Genomic DNA, 26,735 nt, shown 5'->3' with positions numbered 1-26,735 from the left:
ATTCATAAATCATTGAGGATTATAGAATTTAAGTAGGGTTTTTTTCAATAACAAGAAACACTTCGTATGTATTGTGACGATGTAGACCTTTAGTAAGCATGTTTTTTCAACTGTATATAAAAACGGGATGCTTTCCTTATAAGAACATAACATTTCAAGTAAATCCATTTATAACAGATTCAGTTACGCAACGGTTTTAATTTTTTTTTCTCGTCTTCACCATCATAACACAAAATCACCGACAAACAGACAAACTTTGTAAAATCTTTATAATATAAGCAAATTTTGGTTTGATTAAAAAAGAAAAAAATTTATAAATAAATATTCCTAAATTTAAATGTGTCATAAAATCTCACTGTATGAAAACTACAAGTTTGAATCATTTTCGATTCATATCGCAACAGTCCTACTATTTCTAACTAAATTAATCAGTTAGTTGAGTAAACTGGCAATACTAGTTATAACGGCGCTATGCCTACAGCAAGTTTGAAACGTCACACTACATACGAACAGTTTGCCTTCCAATATCTACGTTAATACTATAACGTGTAAAAATGTATGAATGAAAAATTTTTCACGCTCCGTATGTAGTGAGACATGCAAAATTGTGTTAAGCATACTGATTCCGTTTTCAATACAATGTATGTGTTAAAATGTAAAAATAAAATCAGTTGTCCTCAATATTATGTTTTATAGTGAAATAAACCTAACAGAAACTAGATATTGCGACTATTATGATGACGAAGTCAAATGGAAGTCCAACGTTGTGATAAGAGATGGCGCTAGTAGTATTAAACTTACAAATAACTACTTAGAGACGCTTAAATTAGATCTACCCGAGGTTTTTCACTTCTAACTAAAGGCCGAAAATATGAGTTCACTATTTATATATATAGATAAATATATATATATAAAGCAATAATTTCTTCCGTCCACGAATAGGTACATAATATGTACTACATATATTTCCCTTGTAGGTAGGTGGTACATATATACCCCTTGCAAGATTAGCCTATGACCTTGTTTGAAAGGTTTGGTATGTGCAAAAAAAACAAATAACTGAACACGAAATACTTATACAAATGCTCTATTTCTTAGAACTTTAGTAACTTTATATTGAATAAAGACTTAGCTATGCTGTACTCCGGTAAAGTGTGTAAGAATGAAAACTTACTAAACTTATGCCATGGTAACAAAACTATAGAAGTCTGTTATTATATTTATGTAGATTTAAATTAAAAATAATAAGTTATTTAAAGAGTAAATTAAATTACGAATACGTAATTTTTATTATTAAATAATTTCACATTACAATAGCAACCAATAATAAGGTGATTTAAATGTTATTGTGGAGGTGATACGTTTCAATGTATATAAATTCGTTTTATTTACAGTTTCAGTATTCTATAGTCTGTAGTAATTTTGATACGAATCGCACATTGAAGTTTAATTAAAATTTTTATCCAAATATTTTCGTATAAGTACGTTAATTCAATAGAAGATATTAAATTAAAAAAATATATATACATATTTATTATTATTGAGATGTGTAATTTTAATATTCTTTTATAATTTACATTGATCTTTAACTTATTATAAATATAATATATATAATAAATAGTGAATCTAATCCAACGCTTATTTCTATATACTTATATATTTTAAGTTCCATTATATTACCCACATTCGAGAGATCTCCCTACCGCGTTTGTATTTCACGAGACATTTAATGCGTTAATAATTAATTAAGACGCGTCATGTACGAGTGAAAACAAAACTTTCACATTGAAATCCGTTCTGTTGAACAACACATGGTTATAAATTATTTTTTTAGACAATATTACATTTAAGAGATACAATTTACAATACTAAATAAGGAGATATTATAATTTCTTTCGTATTTTCATTCTACAATATTAATTCAAATGTCAATATGTATATGCACGGCTAGTATCCTATGTGTTAATTTAATTAGCCTATGAATGTACCCTCACCATCGTTCGGAGTCGTGACGAAGAGAACTCATGATACTGATCGCAACAAATTGAACTGGCTATGGTTATGACATTGAAAATTAAATTTGTTATGTTCATAGACTTATGGATAATAGATGTTCTCGATACATAACATTTTTTTATCGATAATATATGTTCAATATATATAATGTTTATTTAAAACAGTCATGTAATAGCTTGTTACGTTGTCGATAACTTTCCTTTGTAACACTGTTTACTTTTATAACAAGTAAACATTAAGAAGAGAAATTCAGGGCCATTGTTCAATTATCATATACATTTTATTAAACATACTTTCTGATTCCTTGTCAAACACAGTGCTCATTCGAGATATGTATACATACATATAACAAATACTCAAATAGAAATTTCTATAACTAGTATTTGTGTGCGTATATGTGGGGATTTATAAATTGAAAAAAAATGCACGAAATAGTACGATCATTGACCTTACATCTTCCTCAAGACTTCAAGGACATCAATATTTACGATATCAAAAATGTAATTTGACAATATTTGTCTGCTGATTATTTAGACTTATGAATCTCTGAAACGGCTGGACTGATTTCGTCGGGACTTTCACTCCTATTCAGGGTATGTTATTATAGATCATTTAGGCTAATATTTTACACACTTCAAAAATGAGGAAGTTTTCAATTTAACTATATGGGTTTTAGGCTAAAACTCCTTCAATTATTGTCTGATTTTTTTTATCGAACGGTCAATGACCTGAGGTAGTGCCATTATAACGAAGTTAGGATCCTGTAAAAGGGTCCATGGAAATCAAAATAAACCTTGAAGAAAGACGATGATGGGTAACTCATAGGTTATTCTTTACTGTGCAAGCAAAGCCGCTGGCAAAACTTTGTATTACTCTAGACACAACAGGCGTCTTTCAAACTTAGAGAACGTCCTTAAAGTGGTTGCAACATTGTTTCATTGAACGATGGCTTTATAACGGAATTCCTATATTTTACTGACAACATTTTAAAACTAAATGGCAATTATAAATATAAATATAGAGCATACATTTGCAATGTAACCAAACAGACATATTCTTATCGTAAATCCATTGTATTGCAAAAAAAATATTTTAGTATAGCAACATTGTTATAAAAGATTACGAATAAATTACGTGGTCATATAAAAAAAATACGTCCTTAAAATTTAAACAACAGAATAAAGAAAATCAGTAAATAGTAGGTTTACCACAAGTTTGCAACTACACGAAACATACATAGTTTTTGACGTTCCTCATTCAATAACCCACGTTAATTATAACGTGACGAGATTTATGAATGAAAAATTTTGAACGCTCCGTGTGTTGACTAACGATTTAAACTTATCCTAAGCACACAGAACTCTATTTATCAAATATCTGTTGCAGAAATTAAATGACATTTTTATAACCACTTTCACAACTACACGGCTAAAATAGGGACATTGAAACGATCGTACCAATATCATTACTTAAAATATATAATGTACGTATAAATTATAACTGTATGTGAATACAAACGAGATCATTCGTTGACATAGACACTGAGATCACAATACACCTAACTGTTCTAACTTGCAGGCTTTACCAACATTCTGATATAACATTCGATAGAATGAAATTAAACTTCTACAAGATGATTTTGTTTTAAAACTATCTAAATGTTTATAAACCCTGCATATAATGTCACGCTCTGTCATGCTGAGGTGATCGCTGATAGGCCTTGCTCCGTTTCCTACACAACCTCATCTAGATTGTCATGGACTGGAAATATGAAAGGAATTCATTTTTCTGTCAATGTTAACAGGTTCGCTCGACCTAGAACGTCCAGCGGGCCTAATTCAATACGTTTATACAATTTTGTTTGAAAATAACAAACATACTTGTTTAAATTGTGAGGAAAATTTATTACTTCATAAAAAAAAAATATCTGTACCACAAACCATTTTGTGGCACGAAACCCTTAAACCAACACATAATATAAGGCTTAGAAACACTTTTAATTTACTATACCGTTAAATTAAGGTAAAAGTAATATGTCTTTCTTGTTTAACTTCCTATAGTTTCAATTGACGTAACCAGTCAAAACGAGTCCCTTTAGGAAGTATTTTAACTGACGGTAGAAAGTTATCTTAGTTCCAAAGCGAGACATTTTAATATACACTATCAAGTAAACTACTTTACCGGTAAATGGTAATAGTTACTACACTTTTCAATACGTATATATAATCAACGATAATAAATAAATAAAAAACTGATGTTTTGGAATATACAAAGTAATTATATAAGAAATAGTTTGCATTCGGAGTGTTAACAAAATTATAACTCTAAACATGTTAAAGAAATAGATTCAAAACTTACTCAAGGACAAATCATTAACGGGTTTGTAGACAGTATTATTAAGTACAAAATTCACTCGAATCACCCATAATCACTATTGCAAGATGCACTGGGTTTATCGACCTCATTACCTATAAAATAATAACAGTCTAATCTCACAACACAAGCCTTGAATTCTCAACCGACCACACCGCAGTATATTTTCGCGCGTTATCCAAGTGCGACGTTTGTATAGCGGCCATCTTGTTGTGACAGTTAAAAAAAGTGTAGTGTTGATAATCGTGTTACATTTTTAATGGATTAATATATTAAATTTATATTTATATTTATCATATAAGGTAGGTTTTTAAAAAAAAAATCATATAGCAATATTATCTCAACATATTTTGTGTGTTTTTTTTTATGTGGCTTACTGCCAAAGTTGAAGTTATAGTATGTAATTCTATTGTATTAATATTGAATGCGCATTGTTGTATTGTTGTTGTACTTAATTTATTGATACAATTTTCCTGGTACATATTAGAATTTAACTTTAATATTTTTTAAGGATGGAAAATGTTTCTTATGCTATGTCATGTAGATCATAAAAATAGGTTTCATTTATCGGGTATTAATTATTTTAAAATATTAAATCTTGCAGTTTCTTATAATATTTTAAATAAAAATCTTTTTAATTTCAAACTTAAAACATAAATTTAAGGCGACAAAATAATCTTAGATATTAAATAAATTCACAAGCAATATTCTAGATACAATTAATTTATTTTAAAATGTAATTTTAATATATTTAGAATTCTTAACGTAGTTAAACAAACAATTTTCAAATCATCTTAAATATTTATATTCTGTACTTTAAAAAAAAATTAAACGCATTGGAATAAAACGAGGTTACTCTTAAAAGTGAATAGCAATATTATATGTTGCAAATAAATTTCCGTCCTTCGTTATTTTGTAGTTATGGTCTCTGCACATGATATCAATTACATTTATTCACAGTAACTTTATATAAATATTACAAGGTTTTTATTAAACAAATATAGGTAACTTAGTTTATACTAGAAGCCAAAGAAGACATACCTTGCAACCGATGTTACATAAAGAAGGCTTTATAGGTATATAAATATTAAATATTAATAAAATTTTGAGTTTCTGCTTGTATCATTCAAATAGCCGTTTTTTTTTTTACTAAATGTATATTGACGTTAACACAGTACGTATTGAAAGAATTAGGTGTTTTAGAACCTTAGTCTGTCTGTTTGTTCCCAGTATTCTCTGAAATGTCTGGATCAATTTTGACAGAACTTCCACGTGTAGATAACTGATATACCGAGGACTAATTTAGGATAATTTTAATTTAGAAACCTTTTTTTTTTGTATGAACACATTTTTAAATAATCCGCGCCTAAAAAGTTTGAAACAGTTTTCTAGTAGATTATAAAAAGTTTTATTATGTTCTATACTGTTATCTGTATTCTGTATGTTAACTCACAGTTATTTCTTTGAACCGCGATTATTGTTAATTTCTCACGGAACGTTATTACGTATAACGTTATGGTTAACAGTTTTATTTTCACGTTATATAATTATTTAATGATCCAATTTGTAGTATATCTTAAATTTTATTTTTATTTTGTTAAAAATAACTCTCTCTATTTCTTGAAATTTAAAACTCTTGTATGTATTTAAATATTTTATACAATAAAAAAAATACGCAACAAATTTTAAAACGACTTTTTGATGGAAAGTGCAATTAACGAACTCTCAAGATATCTTTGTAATATGATTATAATGTAACACAAAATTCATAAAAATCAACATATTTTTTTTTTTTTGTTATCTTATAGCCAATATCCAAAATATTGTTCGGCTTAAGAATTATAAATGTAAGGTTATTGTCTGTTAGAAAAGCTAGACCTCATATTATCAACACAAATTAACACTTATATAACCTTCTTTCACCTCTAAAAACTGTCATTGAAAATAATGTTTATTTAATAGATATTTTATTTATACACGTTATATAATTACAATAACATAATCCGAATGAATTTTCATTAATATAATAGTTATTATTATTCATAACAATATAATTATTTCTTAAAATCTATTCGAAAACAATAGTTTTTTGTTGCTGTATTAAATAATTAATGAAACATTTAATGATGAACTGCAAAATAATGAAAGTGTTTGCAATATATGTTTCGATATAACTACGTCAAAATAAAATTGCAAGTTCAAAAAATCTAGCTCACGGTGGTATGGCGACACAGACGACTGTAATTGTGTATATTAAATTAACACATAAGTGTCGTATATTCAAACACATGCGTGTTATCTACTAGCCATTCCATTCAAAATAATAATATAATATTTATATTAATAAACTTTATTGTGTTAAAAAATTGTAGCATTTTAATTTCTGGCATAATTTCTGTGTGCAATAAGCCTTTGAGTTGCTCACATTAAAAAAAAATGCATCTAACCTTCCGGTAAAAAAAGCACGAATTAAAATCAAATATAGGTAGTTTGTTTACAATGAGTTTTAAATAAACAATGGTAGAGCGGTTCCGTTGCATCAGTATGGAAATATTGCTTTCATAATACAATTTGCTAGACATCTTGCGTGTTGCAAGTTGCATGTGATTAATACAAAATGGCTGCCATAAAAGTATTTGTATTCTCAAATTGGCGAAGAGTATTATTTCCTTTACTGAATCATTTCACATTTAAGTATATCTTGTACAAAGAATGAAAATTGTGGAAAATTTACACAGCCATTATCTTTTTGTGTCAGATAAATATAAAAATAATAATCTACATCTCAATTCTTCTGTATCTAACAAGTACTATTCGATCTGATAACTAAAGTCCTATATTTTTGTTACAAATTATAAATTGTATGTAACGAGGAAACAGAAGTTGTAATAGAGTGATGGCAACACTAGTAATTACTAGTAATTGTATTTTTTTTATATTTCTTGCATAAAGAGACGAAACCTCTTAGAATTCAATGGATTCACCAAGAGGGTGAGGGTCCATCCCAACTAAATATAACTTAATACGTACTTTAAACTCCACAGTAAGTAGTATATATTTTTTAAATCAAATTAAATCCTTAACCAATTTATTGTAATGTACATCAATCCCTATTTATCAGTATATATAAACGCGAACGTGTGAAAATGATAACGCTTTTACTTGCGTCACTTTGATAATAAAAAACACCAAAACATTAGATATATTGACTAGAATAATATCCGAAGGCTGAATAAAGCTAAACCTTTGTCACGTTTAAAAAAAAAATAGCTCTTGAATGGATTTCATACTTTAATGAGACGTTCTAAGCTATGTAGGCTGAGTGAGCATTACGCCTAATGTTTCGACACATCGTTAAGGCTGTACCTACTAAGTCTCGTGTTAATTGAATTCGTATTATTAATTGTGCTATACATAAAGCCTTAATGATTTTCTCTCCTTATACAGAATGTATTGTTGTGTCATCATTGTGATAGTATACCTTGAAATCATTTTAAATCGTTCCTTGTATTTTTAAAAGCGAAGAGATAATGGGAAAATGTAAATTCTTGTATTTAAAAAGTTGATTAACGTCTCTTTAATCACAGTTTTAAGGTCTACTTAAAAAACATATAATATTTTGTAATTTCTATACTTAGGTAATTCTATGAATTCCATACTTGATATATCAAAATTAAATTCAACTACCAAATGCATTATATATTTATTTTGTTCTATAGATATATAAAATTTAATATCATGTAATATATACGTATTCACATATATATTCGTTTATAAAACATTCAAAATCTTTTAAGTTAAAAAACTTCTTCATATTATTAAGATGAAAGTTTTAATACTTTAAATGTTTAATTGTTATCTTAATTCGGAAACAAACAGTACAGTTTACAAACAAAGGAGAATGGAATGGAAATACATAAAAAATAAAATGGAAACTTTAAAAAAATATATAAAAAAAATTACACAATACATATACATATATACAAATTATTTATGACAAAAATATCCCCTTTTATATTTAAGAAACGTTATGAGTGTTAAGAAACAGCCTAACATTCTCACTTGAATAAAATTCTGTTCAATAATTGACAATAGAATAACCAGCTTAGAATCTTCATAACAGCTTGTAATGTGCCATTGTTTTTAATATTAGAACAATATTGAGCTAATATTGCAATTAGATGATGAAGAATTAAAAATTCGTCAACACGAACAGGACTCGAATCTGAAATCCCAAGCCTCTAATTACAATGCTTTAAGAATTAAACTAAATAGCCGTTTGATATTTATTATCATACATAATTAGATGAAATCATACGTACCAAAGTACTGTATAAGTAGATTTGATCCTATATTGATATAGGATTACATTTACAAAATACATTAACTCCCCGGTTACAGTTGCGGATTAGAAGGCAAGGTTAACCTGTTATTAAGATTATTTATAGGAAAATAACTATCTGTACACATTTTAATTAAACATGAATGTTATTTGACCTACACTTCAGAATCCTAGCGACCAAAGCCGTTCACCTATTAAGTCATAATAACGAGTATTGTGTTACCTAAACCATTGCTTTATTCGCTTTAGGTTGCGGTTAACAGAAAGTAACTAAGTTTTTTTCCTCCATATTCACCAAAATTATAATTTTAATTGTCTGATTAAGTCAAACGTAATATAAGCTTACCACAAACTGACATCGTCACTCTATTTCATGTTTTTAATTCAATGAACTGCGAGCGAAGATTTTGAACGTAAGACTGTTATCCGCAATACGTCGCCTGACAGAGCAAACTCGGTTTAAGCGTACCGTTATAAGAAATACGAAATAATTTATTAAAAGTGAACTCTTTTTTAATTCTACTATTTATATCTAAAAACATATCAATCTTGCTTAAACAGCATAACTTTTATGATATTCCGAGGATAGCATACAAAAACGTAGCTCTCAATCAATTTCCGTGATATTTATATCCAAATGAGTATTCAAATAGAATTTTAAGTTCGTCTTCAACTTACTCCCGACACCACTCTCTCGGACGCTAATGATGCCCGTCCAAAAATAATCCCCAGCCCTGCATAGCGTCTCGTTGCTCATGGAACGTCTTGATATGTTCCAAGTAATGCTTTAAAATATTTCTGTTCTGTTAAGTAATTATGAAATTTGATATATGAAAAACAAAATACAATAGACATTAAGCGGACATTGAAAAACGAATAAAAACTACATATTATGTATTTCCAACATTATTATTATAAATAAGATATTTTTAAAATTAATCAAATTAAAAGTTTCCTTAAAATCGACATACATTTAACATCATACAAAGTAAACTTCGTTGTCTTTTTGATTTTGTAATTGAACTAAATTTAACAGAACCGCTTCAAATATTTAGACGATGTGAAGATCAGAATGAGGTATCAAAGGGACGCCGCTAGCCAGTGATGATTCTAAAGAAAACAGATGGACACGAAAAGGAAGTTACTAATTAAGAGTAGTTACACTACAACCGCACTTCATGCTCTATTTATAAAGACTGTATAAAACCAGATAACTGATAGTAACTCGTTAGCCGTTTGTAGTAAACACGAGAGCTTTAAATAAATATGTTTTATGATGGTAATTAAAAATAAATGTCTCGTTTGAACATGTATACAGATTTTGTTATACTTAGTTGTGATCGCGTCACAAAATGTCTTGCCACAACTAAAAAGGAATATTGAATACTTCTTGCGATTATAATTAAAGACATTATTAAAGTTATTCACAAAAAAACATTAAAATAATTTGTACGTGTGATGAATATAACTTCGTTTCTTACAGAGGATTTTTGATACATTTTGAATTCAAACGTTTTATTGACATCTTTTAAAAGTTAAAAGAAATGAATATCTTTTGAATAGTAGACCCGATTTCAAACTATTTCATCATAATCTCAATTCTTTTACACATTAAACATTCTGCGTTAAAAACTGCTATTTTCCCAGATCATGAAAAACACTTGTTTAGGCTAAGGACTGTTATTTTTATATGAAACGAAATACTTTGATAGGGATGAAAATTTTTAAAGAAACATCCAGAAATTCTTCACCTTTTTTGTGTTCTCAGACACCGGATGTGCTTCGTTAGTTCTAAAGCCGTCACAAGTCATGAAGTTAATGGGGAATGTTTATAGTAAATCTCAAATCACCCAAAGCTTAGGAAAGTAGTATTTATTACGTCAATATAACGTTTTAATTTTTTTTATCGAATTAAATCAAAAACGATAACGTTTTAGGATTAAAAAGAATTTAAATATCCATTGAATTGATTCTAAAATCTGCCATTTACTGCTATACAGCGTATCCTTTAGGATTCACCAGTATACTATGACTTATGAGTTGAAATAAAACAACATTTAACTTTTGAGAATAAATTAAAAAAAAAACGAATCCTTGTCGTGAAATCGATTAAAATATTAAAAAAAAATACAGTAGCAAGTCACATAAAGACTTTGTATAAACAAAAAAAGAGTCCCTAAATTTATTTACGGCTCAAAGGACATGAATTAACATTCCATATAAAAACTGGGAGCGGTGTCCGTCGACGCGTGACTTCCTTGTAAGCTTCTCCCACGGTAAACACTTTCTTAGACATATTAATCAAAATTAATAACACACTACTTGCTTAATAGATGCTACGTTCGTTACAGACATTCACACAGATTAAAATATTTAATAGAAAACTGTGTCAGTCAGACGGTGATTATTGCAATGATAGTTATAAATCAAAATATATCTTCGCATTCATCGTAAGAATCGAGCTCATGTAGTTAAATTGTAAAGCTGTAAATGGTCCATTAGATTACAATAAGTGTAAGGAATTTAAGTTGTTCTACTTGATTGGTTTGAATTTTAATAAATACGGATTTTTGATTTTATATATAAAATTCTGTTATTTGTAATCTATTTTTTTTAACTTACTTTGTGAATATTAGTTTTTTAATCACCATTCTATTCACTTTTAATAAATAACTGTACATTCTACCAGATATCGTTATCTGACCACAATAATTTGATTAGGTATTTTAAGTTGAATACTGCAATACAAATGTCATTAGATTTGACATTTAGTGACAGCACACATTGAGGGATGTTCACCGATTGACGTATTATATGTGTGTGTCAGAAAAATGATTATAATTAAATAATTTAATGTATTTATAACACACTTTATATAATAAAACAGCTCTATATACTTCTACTCTATATAAACTCTGTTTGTGTTAAATTCCAACTCATTCGAGTCATCATAAAAGAAATCCCTACAAAGTTTACGCTTCACATACCTATTAACTATTATTAATTTGTTTTATATTTTTAGTTGTACCAGAAGTTTTTAATAGTCGATTCTATTGAAAATGCGGATTATCTGAATCACTCAATCTGATTTTGACAAAACAATCAATAGTACAAACAAATTATTTTGAAACAGATAGTTAAAGATATATTTTACCTTTGCAACAAATAAGGCTAACACGCTCTCAAGTTTAATCATATGTATAAGAAAATAAATTTACTCAAAATGGCTGACACACTTGTAAGATCAAATCTGTATACAGGTTGTTGCCCTGTACCTGTCTAACCAGTGATTCCGATAGACGAAGTCTCCTAACAAAATGTTCAACAAACATACCAACATGTTCCAGAATTATACATGTTTATGTGTGTTCAAACTTAATAAACCTTTACTCTCATAAAGATCTAACAGTTTGTTATGATAAGCACGATTTATGTTATAAGTATACATAAATGCACACTCAACTCAACTTCCGGTTTCTAAACTATATAATGTTAGAAGCGATAAGTAAGAACTAATATTGTATTACGTTAAAAAATGCGTTGAAAACTATCATAATGTTACCTTATTTAATAATGCTAACTTAAGCATCTTCATTCTCAACATTTCTTAAATAATAACTCATTATTTGCTCCTAATTGCGTACTTTATATTCCGTGTCATTTCCCCGGAATGGAATCGGCTCCTTTACCTGACATTACCATATTCTCGACTTGAATTTGTTACGAATACAACGAAATCAGTGAGACAGAGACTTGATTTATAACTAACACAAATGAACCACGCAACTGTCTACGTGTCAGTTAATTTGCAATTATAATTTGTTTGTGCAAAGGAAACTTTATGTAATCTTAAAAATTTCGTTGCGTAATATTCCTTTTTAAATTCTATGCGTGGAGATTTTTTGTTATATAAAAGTTTAAGGAATTTTTTTTTATGCTATGGCTAATGTCAACGTTTTTATTTGTTGGACGAGTTGTAATCTTGAGTACTGTGTGGAGGAAACACGAAGGAGTTTGTTTAAGGAATTTTATAAGCATCCGTTTTTTGGGACCACAAATCCATATAAATCAAATTGCATCAATTAAACACCTTTTCCCATGTGTTCAGAATTCATTAACTATTACTGTATCATGCAATTATTATTATTATTCAATAATTACCTAATACCGACTACCGACTTTCTCCGCGTTTATTGGTACATTACAGAGTTTTTGTACGTAAGAAAACAGAAGGCTTAGCTCGAGTTTGCATCAATACATTACATAGGAAGCCTTTCCTGTTTCTCATTCAATACTACCTTAGTACTATAATGTGTACTGTATAGAATAATGAATGATAAACTGTTACTGCTGCGTATTTAGTGACGATCCGTTCATACGGTCAGTCTGATCGCGCGACACATAATGCTTATATTGTTTTCTCTAACAACTTCATAACGAAATCGAACGTAGTAAGTCACTTAGAAATGATATCATAATACCTATATATATTTATTAGGTTATAACCTAAATACATCGCGTAGTTTTAACGTGATACAAAAACAAACTTCATTTATTTAGGTATATACAGATATGATACATTAAACAAAATTAAATTCAAATATCAATATCAATGTTAATGTTACTGAATCGAAATTAATGCAACTCATTCATTGAAACCAACAGCTAATTAGGATTCTGAATTGTATGCCGCGTGAATATTCAACGTTGAAATACGCGGAGAAAGTTTTAATATTTATGTATGTATATATTATACATGAACCTCGTAAACTCATAAATAATTATAAGAATATCTCAAATTCAGTATAGCAAAGCAGAATTTAAAAAAGAAGGAAAATATATACATATGCTGTACCTATTTAAATTTACCTATTAAAATGTAATAAATATATATACGTATTATAAAACAAAGTCCCCCGCGGCGTCTGTCTGTCTGTTCGCGATAAACGGAAAAACTACTGCACCGATTATCAAACAGTTATCACCACTCGATAGCATGCTTCTCGAGGAAAGTTTTAGTATATAATTTGTTAAGTTTTTGTATTTACTTGTGTGTACATTAACGATATTTGTTGAAGATGTCGGAAAAACATCAGCCGTCTGAGAGCTTTAAACGATAACGCTGCCAAAAGTCTTTGAGATATAACAAAATAATATATGGTGGAATTGTGTATCTTGTATAGGTCTACAGAAAAGTCCAGGTTGGCATATATCTATACTTTAAGGATAACATACTATAACCATTTTACAAATTACATACTAATTACTTTTAAAAATTGTCATTCCTAAAGCGTTTATTGGAAAGCTATTTACATAAATACGGTATGAAGTCTTATCAAAATAAATTACTTTATTTTCAAGCCTACATCACTATCTGTAAATTACTTTTTAAATCATTTAAATCAGGCATACCCATTTTAAAGTTATCATAATATATGTAAGTTAATATTTCTCAAACTTTAATAGGCTATTTTATATTTCTTGTAAAGCGCCCGTGCGAAGCCGGGGCTGGCACCTAGTTAGAATTATAATATAAAAGCCTGTACCAAGATCTGATCTTAACAAAAAATATCGATAGGAAAACGATAAGATATGTTAAATCTTATCATAAGTGGGTCAGTACAAATCACACGTCACATGTCATCGAGCAATACGTCGATGTAAGTCGTTCTTGCAGTACTTTCTCCTTTGTTCTCAGTACAATAAAAACTATGAGACATGAATCTCTATGTGTCATATTTATAAATATACTAGGATTTACAAATAGATCTCTTTTGTTCGACTAGAACCTACATTAAGAGTTATGAAATATGCATATGCTTTTCCTGCGACTTCGTTCGCAGAAACTACGGCATTAGGCTTAGAGAGTGTGTTTACTAAAACTGTGTGTTAAAACCACCCTTTATGGTCACCCTCCTATAGACATGTTTATAGCCTATGTCACAGGACTTAATATTTTATATAACTGGTACAATCCAAAATAATTATTTAAAAAAAATCTATGTAGCGGATGTCCATGGGCGACGGTACTACCTCCACCAGGTAGGCCGTCTGCTTGTTTGTCTCCTTTGTCATAAAAAAAAAGTGCTGATTAATGTTTAGCCTGTAGTGTTGTGAATCAACGAAATTACCGAAACTACCGATTATTTGGAAACATTTTTCTGATGTATGCATCATATATTAAGATCCATAAAGCTTCCTGGAAAAGTTTACTATCCCTTCCGTTAATATCCGTCATCCACTGATTCAATACTTGGTTTTATGCCAAGTGTGTTACGTTACTCATTCATACCACTTCAAAACAGCGTTGGTCTGGAGAAAAACGATCTAAAATGTACGTTACCTTTTATATTTATATATGTATATTTTCTATGATATGATACCACAGCTATATCCCTAAGTTTCGTCAATATAATCTACATACTATTTTCATAAGTAGGTGTAACCATAAAGCTGATCTCTCTGAACATTTATACAGCCAACCTTTTATATTTCAAATCGTAATATTAATTGCGAAACATATTTATAAAGTCTACTATTAAATAAATAATAAAATATTTCTTATAAGGTGAGTCCAGTTAAAATAAATTGACATTTAAACGTCAGTCAATTGTTGACAGATGTAGGATCCATCTGCCGGACTCGTGCCATAACTCGTTTAAAGTGGCGATTAATAATTTTTGAAGTATTTTATTACAATTCCACATATTTGCAAAATTTACTCCATATAATGGAAACTGCATAATTGACCCTATTTTTATTATACGTTTGTAATATTTTTAGCATTCAGGTTAATTTAAATAGATCTCGCATGAAAGAGAAATATACAAACACATTTTGATTGAATGGTAAACTAGTATAATTATACAATATTAATAATATTCTTTGAGTTTTTTGTTGTAGCGTTATTAATCATGGGCTTTATATTTTACAAGACTCATTATTATCGTCGGTGCTTCTGTGTTAAAACACCAATTAAAAATACACAACAAGCTCAATATTCGCGTTTCCCGTTAGCGCGACTTTTAACGCTAAATATAACACAGGTGATTGAACCCGTTATTTCGTCTATAAACAACACGAATATTTGTAAAATAGGTTTTTAGTTGTGTCAAAAATTTTGACATAAATTCATATTTGAAGTTTATCGTTACAAACTTGCCATTTCTGACCTCCTAACGGTTATAAAGTATAGTTAAAATGTAAATGTCTTCAGAAATATAAAAAATTGTCAATAAAATAGGGACTGATATTAATTTCATTTCTTAAATATAATGATATAATGTCGCAAGTGATTATGCAATTGAATTCCGTAGTGACTTTACGATATTTGACAGCCTTGCATCCACGGCCGATATTAATAAAAAAAAAATAAAATTGTAAATTACAACGTAACCTTAACTCAGTAGTTTATTATATTTATAAAATATAATTTTAGTTCTTGACGAAAGAGCTCGTATTTTATATTAATAAAAGTTGCCAGCAAAAAAATTATATATTTTCATCATAGGAAGTAAAATGCCAGAGTAATATTTTAACGGTTAACGTATTAACTGTGACCTACTTGGTATATGTGCAATTGGAGTGTTAATGTATGTTTGCTTGCGGTTACCTGGCACTATTTACCAAACTTGTTTTGGTAGAACGGAACTAAGAAGAAAGATTATTTAGTTAGAATGAGTCACTGAATTTAAAAATGAATGAATTTAGAAGTCTGAATGATATGATTTAATATTATAATTATAGTACGTCTGCGTGCAGTCTATATTGTTCATTACCCGGTCATTCACTCAATACCTTCATTCAATGTTTCAATTGTTATTTATGAGTCGACGGGACCCGCAGCGCAACAAACTGCCCGACCAAGCGTCCCTTGTAAATTGTAATTAATTAGAGACGACTTAAACAATTGCTAATAATTTAAAATGTTACAAACACAAAATTACTCGTAAAATTATTTAAAATTTGCTTACATCGACGTGATTAAAATCAAGAAAATATTAAAATAAATCGTAAAGAAAAAATATCGTTTTCACGCCAAAGGGAGGAATAATCTTAATTTCATATAATAATAATATTTAAAATAAACTTTCCCAGGAGATTTCCGTCGTCATCTCATGGCCCGTCTGCTCTCCACATGGTCACGCAGACGTCATTCAAAACAATTGTCACAAACAAGGTTTTCAATTCACAAGCACAAAAAGACACTTAATACGAGCAATTTTTAAAGTGAACTTTACAAATAACATTTCACGGAAAGTATTAAAATTTTTTACAAACAATCTATGTGTTGGTGTCAGATTTGTTAATTTTTTTGTCGAAAGCAAGTCAACTGGGTGCATTTAAAATTTATTAATCTTTTACTTTCAAGAACATACTATTATTGTACTAATTACATTTTCGCTTCAATCAGATACTCAGTATTTGTAAACATACATAAAAGAATACTTTACAATTGCCACTAAAATGTAGGGTTGCAAGGCAAAGAAAATAGTCTGAGTCTAAATTAAAAGTTATTTGTATTAGAAAAGAAAGTTCTCAGCAGGTACCGGACACATTGCAGGGAGAGGAACTTTAAGAGTGCCTGAGACTTGCGACCCAGGTGTAGAGTAAGGCTTGCTGTTTGATTTTATAGCCCTAGTGCCTTCTCTCATTAAACCTATTGTTCGCTCGTTTGTGGCTATTTCTTTTTACGCTCTAGCTACCGAAAGACTAACCGCTTCACGTATGATTTCTAGAACCGTAACGTGGCCACAAGAGTATTGACTTCTATCTAAGAGTACCCTACATTCCACCAGCAAACGCTTAGCAGTTCCAACCGCGTTCCCGCAGACATAACAAGTTATTTCGGTATCTTCACCCCACCTTACTAAATTACTCTTACCTATCTGGTAGAGTCGTTTGGAACGCATTGAGCTAACATTTTAGCAGTGCTGGTTATCAACCATGAATTAAAGTGCTCCATTTTAGTGCTAATTGCACTTAAATATCTTCTATGTCCAACCACTCGTTCTGCATATCTAAACTCATTGCATGGTTTTTATATTTAATATACGTGTCTTGAGCCTTTTTACTTGATCCTAACCCTACTCTGGTAGGTGATAGTATACTAATGGTAGGTAAAATTACGTAATTGTATACTGTATGGGAACGGAAAAGAAAATTTGGTATGTTAAAGACCAAAGAAATTCTGCTTTTACTTCCGCTATTTATATTCAATGTAAAAGTAATTATGTCCTAAAAGTTAAAAGTACAATTAATTAAGTGACGAGACTATCTGACTGTATGCTTCACACGTGTTAAGCCAAGCGTAACTTCCTATACTTGTAACGATATCAATACTAGCCGAATACAAATTGTTATACATCCTAATGTATATGTAATTTTATTGTAAAATCACTAATTGCTTTATTCAGCTTACAATCTAATGTAAAAAAAATACATTATATATGAAATCTTCAAAAATAATCTTCCCATAACAACATAGAGTGAAAACGACTGATATTTAAATCTAAGAAATCTTTAAAAAGCAACAGAATACAATAAACGTAAAATATAGACAAAAAAACTTTAAATTCGTCCAAGTTAGAGTTTAATTTACAGGATCAAACAAAGGTAAAAGTGTTTTAAATTTGATTGTACATTTGCAACAACTAGTAGACTGCTTCATTTGAACCGGCAGACCCGACAGAATTCACCAGAACGTTTAAGAAATCTATAATATTGCTTTGATATCTTAAACAAACGTCTGTCGTATGAGATAAAGCCAGCGTCTGTTTCTAAGCTAACGGTAAGCCAAACGTGATTCTCGATACAATCTCCTTAAGCGACCAATTGCTTTAAATAAAAAATATTTCCGCATTTATGGGTCTTAAATTCTTATCTTGTTTCAATTAATTGACTTTCAAATGTGTTGAAATTTGTACTACATTTCATACAAAGGAAATTAAAAATCATTTGTTATATTTAGACATTAATAAAAAAAAAATTTGATATAATATGTAGAACATAAATTAATGATGACTTACGAAATATATATATTTTTTTAATTCTCTACCTAATACAACACGACAGCTACGTTGTTTCAGCCAACACACTATATTTTATTATGGCAACATATTTTATATGACTAATAGACTACATCCTATTACAACCAATTAAGTCTGTAAAAAAATATATGTATATGCAAAAGCGTTGAATTATCAGCGGCAATGATAGTAATAATAATATTAAATCAACGTTCCAGGGGTTACCTTTTGGAGGGCATATCTAATGTAATAATGTCTGGTCATTCATAGATGTGGGAGTGGAAAGAGAGAAGCCATGTCCGACAGAGCGAGCGAGATTGCATTCCTATATAACACATATAATGCAACGACTGCCACTGCGCCTCTTATAACCTTACGACCTTAACATTATCCTCATAAAGCGTCACTAAAGGGCCAGCAATTTAAGCAATAAAATTACACAATAACCACAATAGTCATAATAATTTTGTGATTAAAATATCTATGTAATACTTTATTAATTTAATTCTTCTAATATAGAAATCATCTCAGGTAACACAAATATTTCATAAACCAGTTTTAAGTTTTAGGTGTCCATAGCTAGCCACTCTGCTAGCGGCGCCGCTCACTTGCGTACGCGCAGCGTTGGCGTGCGGACGTGTATATAATTACGGTGGCAACGTTCCCGTACACAAGACAACAAATAATTAAATGTGACGTCACCGCAACGAAATAAGTTCTCGTGAACCCGTGTCAGTGGAGTGTAGTGTAGTGGAGAAACGCCGAGGGTACTTTCACTGGTCTGAAAGTTTTTAAACATTCATTCGGAGCTTCTTATTATAAGGATACAAGGAATGCGGACGTAATAGAGGTGATTATTTAGGTCATTATTATCGTAACATAATATATAAATTTTTAGTAAAACACGAAGCTTTGAATAAACAAATAATTATGACTAAAAAGGTCTCAAATTAATTGCGTGTAATAATATGTACATACCAAGATTAAATGGCATTAATTACAAGTGAAACGCGAATGAAAGTTATATAAGCTGAGACGATCTCTGTGATAACAGATTTAATAAATGTATGAAAAACATATTAAAAATGTACATTACCATGCGATATCACGTTATTTCACACAACGGTGTAGTTCACGTGCCTCACGACACTCTAGCCTTAGTACGAGTTGGGATAGCAAACTTGATGCTGCAGGTTCCAAAGAAAAAACTCCACTTAAATTAATTTTATTGTATCGCTAAATTGCATTGATTCTGTCAAATTTTTTTTATTGTTCGATAAGTAATAAATGTTATACGATAAAATATGGTTGAAATGTGATAAAGGAGATTTATCTAACAAAAATATTATCAGCTGTCACGTATTGAATGGCACAGCAACACTTCTTAAATCAAACAATTCCCACTGACAGACGATCGATACATACAAACATACATTAAATAAATTCATATAAAAAACATACAATCTACATAATTCTTGAAAGCAAAAAATATATACTTAGAATTAACATCGAAATCGATATCATAAAGGCTTTGGTAAACAACGAAACCCATAATGTTTGCTTTATAATTTTCTACGTGCAAAGCGTGTGATATCGCTAACGAGAAGCTAATAACTATTGAATTATACATCAAAATGAAATCAGTTCCATATGAGGTATGCTTTGAGTCATATACAAACCAATAGCATTCTGTTTCTTATAGATTCAATACGTATATATGCGAGCCGTACAGATGTACGTTTGTTACTTATTTGCGTGGAAATTACTTAACGGATATTGTCTAAACTTTACGGTTATATAGTTTAGATATCAGAGTAAGGCATAAGCTGTAGTTTATCTAGAATTTTACTTCAATTACCGCAAGATCAAGTCGATTACAATATCTATTGTTTTGATACACTGTGCATGTCTCTTTATACTTAATTCCGAAGTCCACGCGAACGAAGTCGCAGGCAAAACCTAGCTTTTTATTAAAACACGATCGATACTGAGTCGCATGTATATATCGAAATAATTTTTTCTGAGTGTCCTCTTAAAATCACTCATCGAATCCGTGTCAAGATACTATTTAATTAAATAAACAAATATAATATTTTTCCAACCTATTAATCTAGTTTTTTTTTTACAATACAACGGAAAATATTAAATGACGTCATGACATTAACGTCAAGAATTCAACTTTATTGGTACATAAACATTTATACCGTTATCACATTTACCCCATGTTACGAAATTGTATGCTGTGTTTCAACACAAACGTTTCCTGTTTTAAAGATCACTTGTCCTAAGTTCAGTTTAGTTACAATCAATGAGAATAAAGGAATAATATGATAATACCAAACAAAGGGTGAACGGATTTATAACAAAGAAGTGTTGGTTTTTAAATTACGACATAATTTAGTTTCAATCAAAAATCTGTCTGAAATGAATCCAATAGGTACACTTGAACTAGGTTGTCCGTCTATTCTTATTTGTATATCATCGTACAATATAGTAACATAGGGTACTGAGTGAGAAACGGGAAACTGTTCGTATGTATTGCGTCGATGAACACTTGTGGTCAGCATACTGTTCACTTTATCGACCGTCGTGTGATTAAGTTACGAAGTTGATTCACAACGCATTAGATGAGATAATCGTACAATAAATGTCTGTTTTAATAGTCACAGATAAATATATTAAAATAATGGTTCATAAAATTAATTAAGATCATTTTAAGGTATAGATTTTATTTAATATCAGCTCTCTGTCTAAGGAATTTTATTAGATTAAGTATACAAAAAGATTGCAACGTAACAATACATACGGATGACGCCCGTTTTTCATATAATAACCTAAGTTAATAAAATATGCGATGTTTTATGAATGAAAAAGTGTAAACGCTAGGTGTGTAGTGTGACGATGAAAACTTATAGTAGGTATATACAACAAAGAATCGACAATCAATAAAGGTATCAATCAATAACTCTCAGTCTACGTTTCAGTCTAATTGACAAGTTAAAACTGGCATTTTTTAAACACGAACTCACAAAAGTTTCAAATATGTTAACTCTACCTTTCATAGCACTTATTTTGTTAATATTAAACAGTCCAAGTGTTGAGAATGTTACTTCGTTTGTAACGTGTGAAACTTTAAGCTTGGACATAAATAAATCACAAAGGGTCTGTTTTGTTAGCGACATGTGTCGTGAGGAACGCTCGGCGGAGCGTCGATTCGGTTTTTTTCTTGCGAGATCTATTCACAGTTTAGAAAGTCTTAAAAAATGTACATTTCCTTTTGATGTCGCAGAGAAAAAAAATCAGCAATTGTACAAAATCTCTGTGGTCTCACGTAAATAACTTTTGTTATTTAATTTCTAAAATATTTTATATATTTATAAGATTCCGGACCATTGTTAGCCGCCATTGTCCATTCACAAGGCCCTTAATGGTCGATGTATTGTTCGGAGCCACACAGAATCGCACGTTCGTTTTGCTTAAAACTAAGTTCAAGACCACCATATGATAATGTAGAATATATTGCATTGAAATTACTCTTATATAAAGATGGTTTTTGTTCGTTTTCGAATACTATTTCGGTAAACCGTTACGAATATGAAGTAACGTTTACTAAAGAAGACTTGTAAATAATATTTTCGGATGTACTATAGGGCTTTTAATTACTTTAAAACAAAATACTCCAGACGTTACTTTGCGGCAACACGTGAATTTTGATCTCTTCTCTTCTCGTCTCCTCGTAGTATATACGATAATATTAGTTTTATTTAAATGAATGCTTGTGAAAGTCTTCGATATCATTATAAAGAACACTTCATTAAGAAATAGGATTCGGTAATAAAATATTCTGTGTTTCGTAAGTCGTTTACGAGAGGATGTTAATAAAACGAGGATCTATATCGCATCCAGCTACAGAGGGGTCAGTAACATTAACTAACTAATTATAGTTTGAGCACATAAATAGCTCGCACTTTGGGTGCATATCTACTGTTATTTGTTGAATGTAATAAATCATTGTTTATTTAATCGTCATTGCGTAATAACGTTGTTAGTCGGAAATACGTCACCATAAAAAAATATTGATCACTCACAGGAAACTGTAAATTGACATCGATGACTAATTCATGACGGCTAAGTGAACCTGCGATAATACGGACAATATCGATGTTTCTTAGTCATCAAGCACTACATTTATCGATAAATTTCAATGAAAATTAAAATCTCCTAATCTTATCCGGTGATCTTGCTTGCAGCGTGCAATAACTTGGTAATAATTTATATATGATCATTAGTTATAATATGAATATAAAATAAAACAGATTAAAAAATACCTTGATTAAAAATAATCTTGGAAAGTAGAAAGAGACACTGACCTCTTTATTTTTGTCTACTTTAGTGCCATTTCTAAAAATACTTTTATATATATATATAATGAGATCTAAGATTTTCGAGAGTATTCATTTAAATGAAACTAGTATTATTCGGATTTACTACGCGGATTTTATTATTTAAAAACTACGTAATCCCGACGTTTCGGTTACTTTGCAGCAACCGTGATCACGGGCAGACGAGGTGTATATATATATTTTGAAATATCTTTATCATGTTACTTATTAATATATATTTTGGAGCAATATCGTGACAATCAAATCAACTTTTAATAAAGTTATCAAAGATTATATCACTAAACGGTTTCATAAGGTCCTCGGAGAGTTACACACAAAGACGTAAACCATAGATTCATAAAGTAATATATTTTAATAAATTAATCATTTAATTGCGTAAACTGGCAACACTATTTATGTATAAGCGGAGATATGCTTATTACAAGTTTCTCGTCCAATAATCAACGCAATACGTTAACGTGTAAAGATTTTTGAATGAAGAACCGTTAAAACTTCGTATGCAGCGTGATATATTCACATGCAGTAAGCATGTTGTTAATGATAAATAGTTACTATTTATTTGTAGAAAAAAAATCGTGACAACTGTTATGTCAGATGAATAAAGAAAACGTGTTTTTTCAAAGGAAACACAATCATTGTTACAGACTGATTCATTGTCGCAATGCTTAATGAAATAATTACAAAACAGTACTATTAATTTAAATTACTTCATTTAAATATAATTAACAAGTAATTTATTTGCATATGAAGAATCGTTTGAAATGACTCAAATACTGTTGTAATGTTAACTAACATCGAAATCCAATATATTTCTCACAATTTGTTCGTCTTTACAAAGCGAAGATTCCGTTAACTTGAAATATAAACCGTCTTATTTACTCCGAGATCTCTGTTTCATACTTATGAGAGATTATTTTGTAATTTTATATTTAGGAAGTGTACCTACATGTTTTATAAAATGTTATTCGTACTGATTGACATAATTGTGAACTTAATTTATTATTTATTAAATCTCCCTTAGATTAGTTATATCAAATTAAATATTAATAATTTCGAATATGCTTTGAACCTAAGTCTTCTATGATATCTAACGATTCACTTTAGCCAATTATCCATCGCTCCCTTACGCTACTATATTTATAATTATACTGTACAGAATCATTTCACAAACAATAATGTTCAAAGAATTGTGTAAAAATTATAAAATATATCTAAGGAATCTCAAACGAAATCGCAGCTTTATAAGAAAAAAAAAATACATTTTTAATGTCAGCCCGATCAGGTAGTTGTTATTAAAGACCTTGTCGCCAACTTTTTATTAAGTGACGTCATTTCGGCTCAAGTTTATAAATATTCAGCCTAAGTTTTTATATATCGTAGTTATAACCTTTGAATATGCACTCATTCGATTACTTAAAACGTTTATAAAATGTAAACCAATAACGCTAAGTCGATTATAATTTTTATTAGCTCTTAGTCAAATTCAATATCCGTAGCAATAATAGTGTGTATTTTTTTTTTTTATAATCTACAAACTGTAATTAAATGGCGCGGTTATTCGATTAAACGAGGTCCATGTTCTTAGACTACACCTGCCTAACAATGGCGTACGGTCATAACAATTGGAAGTCATTAAAGATTCAGATTGTTCTCTTTTATGAAACATACTTTATTAATTCGTAAATACATTATGTAATGGCCATGTTTATTATTTTAATTGAATTAAACGAATCGAATGGTAGAATATTTGCTTTCTTATTTTAAACTTTCTAAAGTTTCGTAACATTCGCCCAGCCATCGTTATATAACAAATAAAGGTCAAGCAACAATAACAATTGTAGATGAAATAACAAAAGATCTTAGTAGTTATATGAAATAAAAAAAAATAAGAGAAACAATATTTTTTTAATTTATTTAAAATTTAATCATGGATTTATAACGTTCCATATTTTTTATTTAAAGAATAAATTTCTTTAAAGAGGAATTGATGTGAATCATGATATTTTTCTGATAGACGGACATATTGGGAAAACAAAAAAGGTTTTATGAGTTCAGACGACTGAGGACGGTTCTTCGGCGACATGTTTACGTTATACAGAAAAAAAAACCCTTTTTATAATACCCGCAGCTAATAAAAAAGCTACTTCTACACTGATTTAGGGTTATAAAGATATTTTTGGATTTCCGTCTCTTACTTAACTTCTGTATTGATGATTCCTTATCCTTATATATAAAAAATAATGCTGCTACATTTTTTCCACGAATTCCTAGTTATTATAGAATATTCTTTTAATACGTTTTCAATGTTCGTTGTTAAAAAAACTAATTGGTCTCTTCTTACAAACGAAATCGTAAATAGGAAATGGCTTTTATATTTTTTAATTTCCACTTCTTTTGTAATAAACTTACCCTTAACTAAATGTATGTTATAGCAACACATACAACATATAGATGTACTATATGGAAATTAATGAAAAATATTGTTTTTTATTTGTTAAAACGTTTTACTATTATTAAAATTTATTTAAATTAAAAAAATGTTGTTGAAACTTTTTAATATATAAGATGAAAGAATACTACTTGTAGCACATGTTTTTTTTTAAATTCTACAGAATTTCCCATTTGTGTCAACTAATTTGCGGATTTCTTTAATTATAGAAAATCACTTTCGAAATTGACATATATATGAATGTCGTCCAAATTCGCAAAACTACATATTATAAACTAACTATATATGTTTTTATTAATATAAATAAGTATATCTGCCTTCCACACCAATCAATCAAACTGGAAAGTCTCATGAAAGCGATCTGTCAATGCAACTATATGTACACATGTTATACCGATCTTGCCATACCAAAGGTAAGAGAATTATTTTTCCAACCATAAATATGAAGGTTTCCCTTCAACAATCCGGTTTTTCCGCATAACATGAATGCATCCGGAGCAGAATTCAACTTGCATCTATATGAGAAATTAGAAATGTTTTGAAACACACCTCACCTCACGTGTCTTGAATAAAAATTAGGAAAAAAACTTACAATTCCAAATAATAAACGCTTTTACTTAAATCTATCCTGAGCGTTAAGAATTTTAACTTAACTTCATGCAGAACCATTTCTACATTCACTTATTTGAGAGCTATTATGAGTTTTGGCAGCTTGAACTCAATTATCAATTAATAAAATTATAAAGACTGCATTTAATTATGTATGAAATACCCTTTAACGATCGTTTTAAGTAACTTAACTAAAACCGCAATACCAAATGCACTAATTTTAGTCGAAAATCCATTAATGTATTCACTTAACCGTGTATGTAGTATTAGTGAGAAAAACTCCTAAAAAAACTATCATTCATACTGTACTATTGTTATGGATACCAAAACACAAATAACTAAAAAATTTTTTTATTCCTCAATTCATATTTTCGCCTCAAATAAGTATAACTTTGTTTTTTTTTTTTCACAGCAATTAAATAATAAAATAAGTATAATAAAGACATCCCGTCATTCAAAACGTAATACGTGTAATATTTAAGTTAGTTGGAATCTACATTAATTTGGATTGTTAC

General features: G+C 29.5%; 1 protein-coding gene across 4 annotated transcripts in view; it reads left to right on the top strand.

The window, feature by feature from the left end:
- Window positions 1–26,735, top strand: part of LOC116769400 (uncharacterized) — a 42,807-nt gene that overhangs the window by 6,588 nt on the left and 9,484 nt on the right. The window contains exon 1 of one of the 4 annotated variants that reach the window (XM_061522623.1): window positions 4,571–4,691. The exons of 2 other annotated variants lie outside the window; for them this stretch is intronic. The gene's annotated coding sequence lies outside the window, so the exon portion shown is untranslated. Of the gene's footprint in view, window positions 1–4,570; window positions 4,692–19,366; window positions 19,610–26,735 lie in introns of those variants that run through there. One more of the 4 variants, XM_032660474.2, reaches the window with a different exon arrangement.

This window comes from Danaus plexippus, chromosome 14 (assembly GCF_018135715.1).
Source record: "Danaus plexippus chromosome 14, MEX_DaPlex, whole genome shotgun sequence".
Taxonomy (NCBI): domain Eukaryota; kingdom Metazoa; phylum Arthropoda; class Insecta; order Lepidoptera; family Nymphalidae; genus Danaus; species Danaus plexippus.
This window is presented reverse-complemented; position numbering and strand designations above follow the sequence as displayed.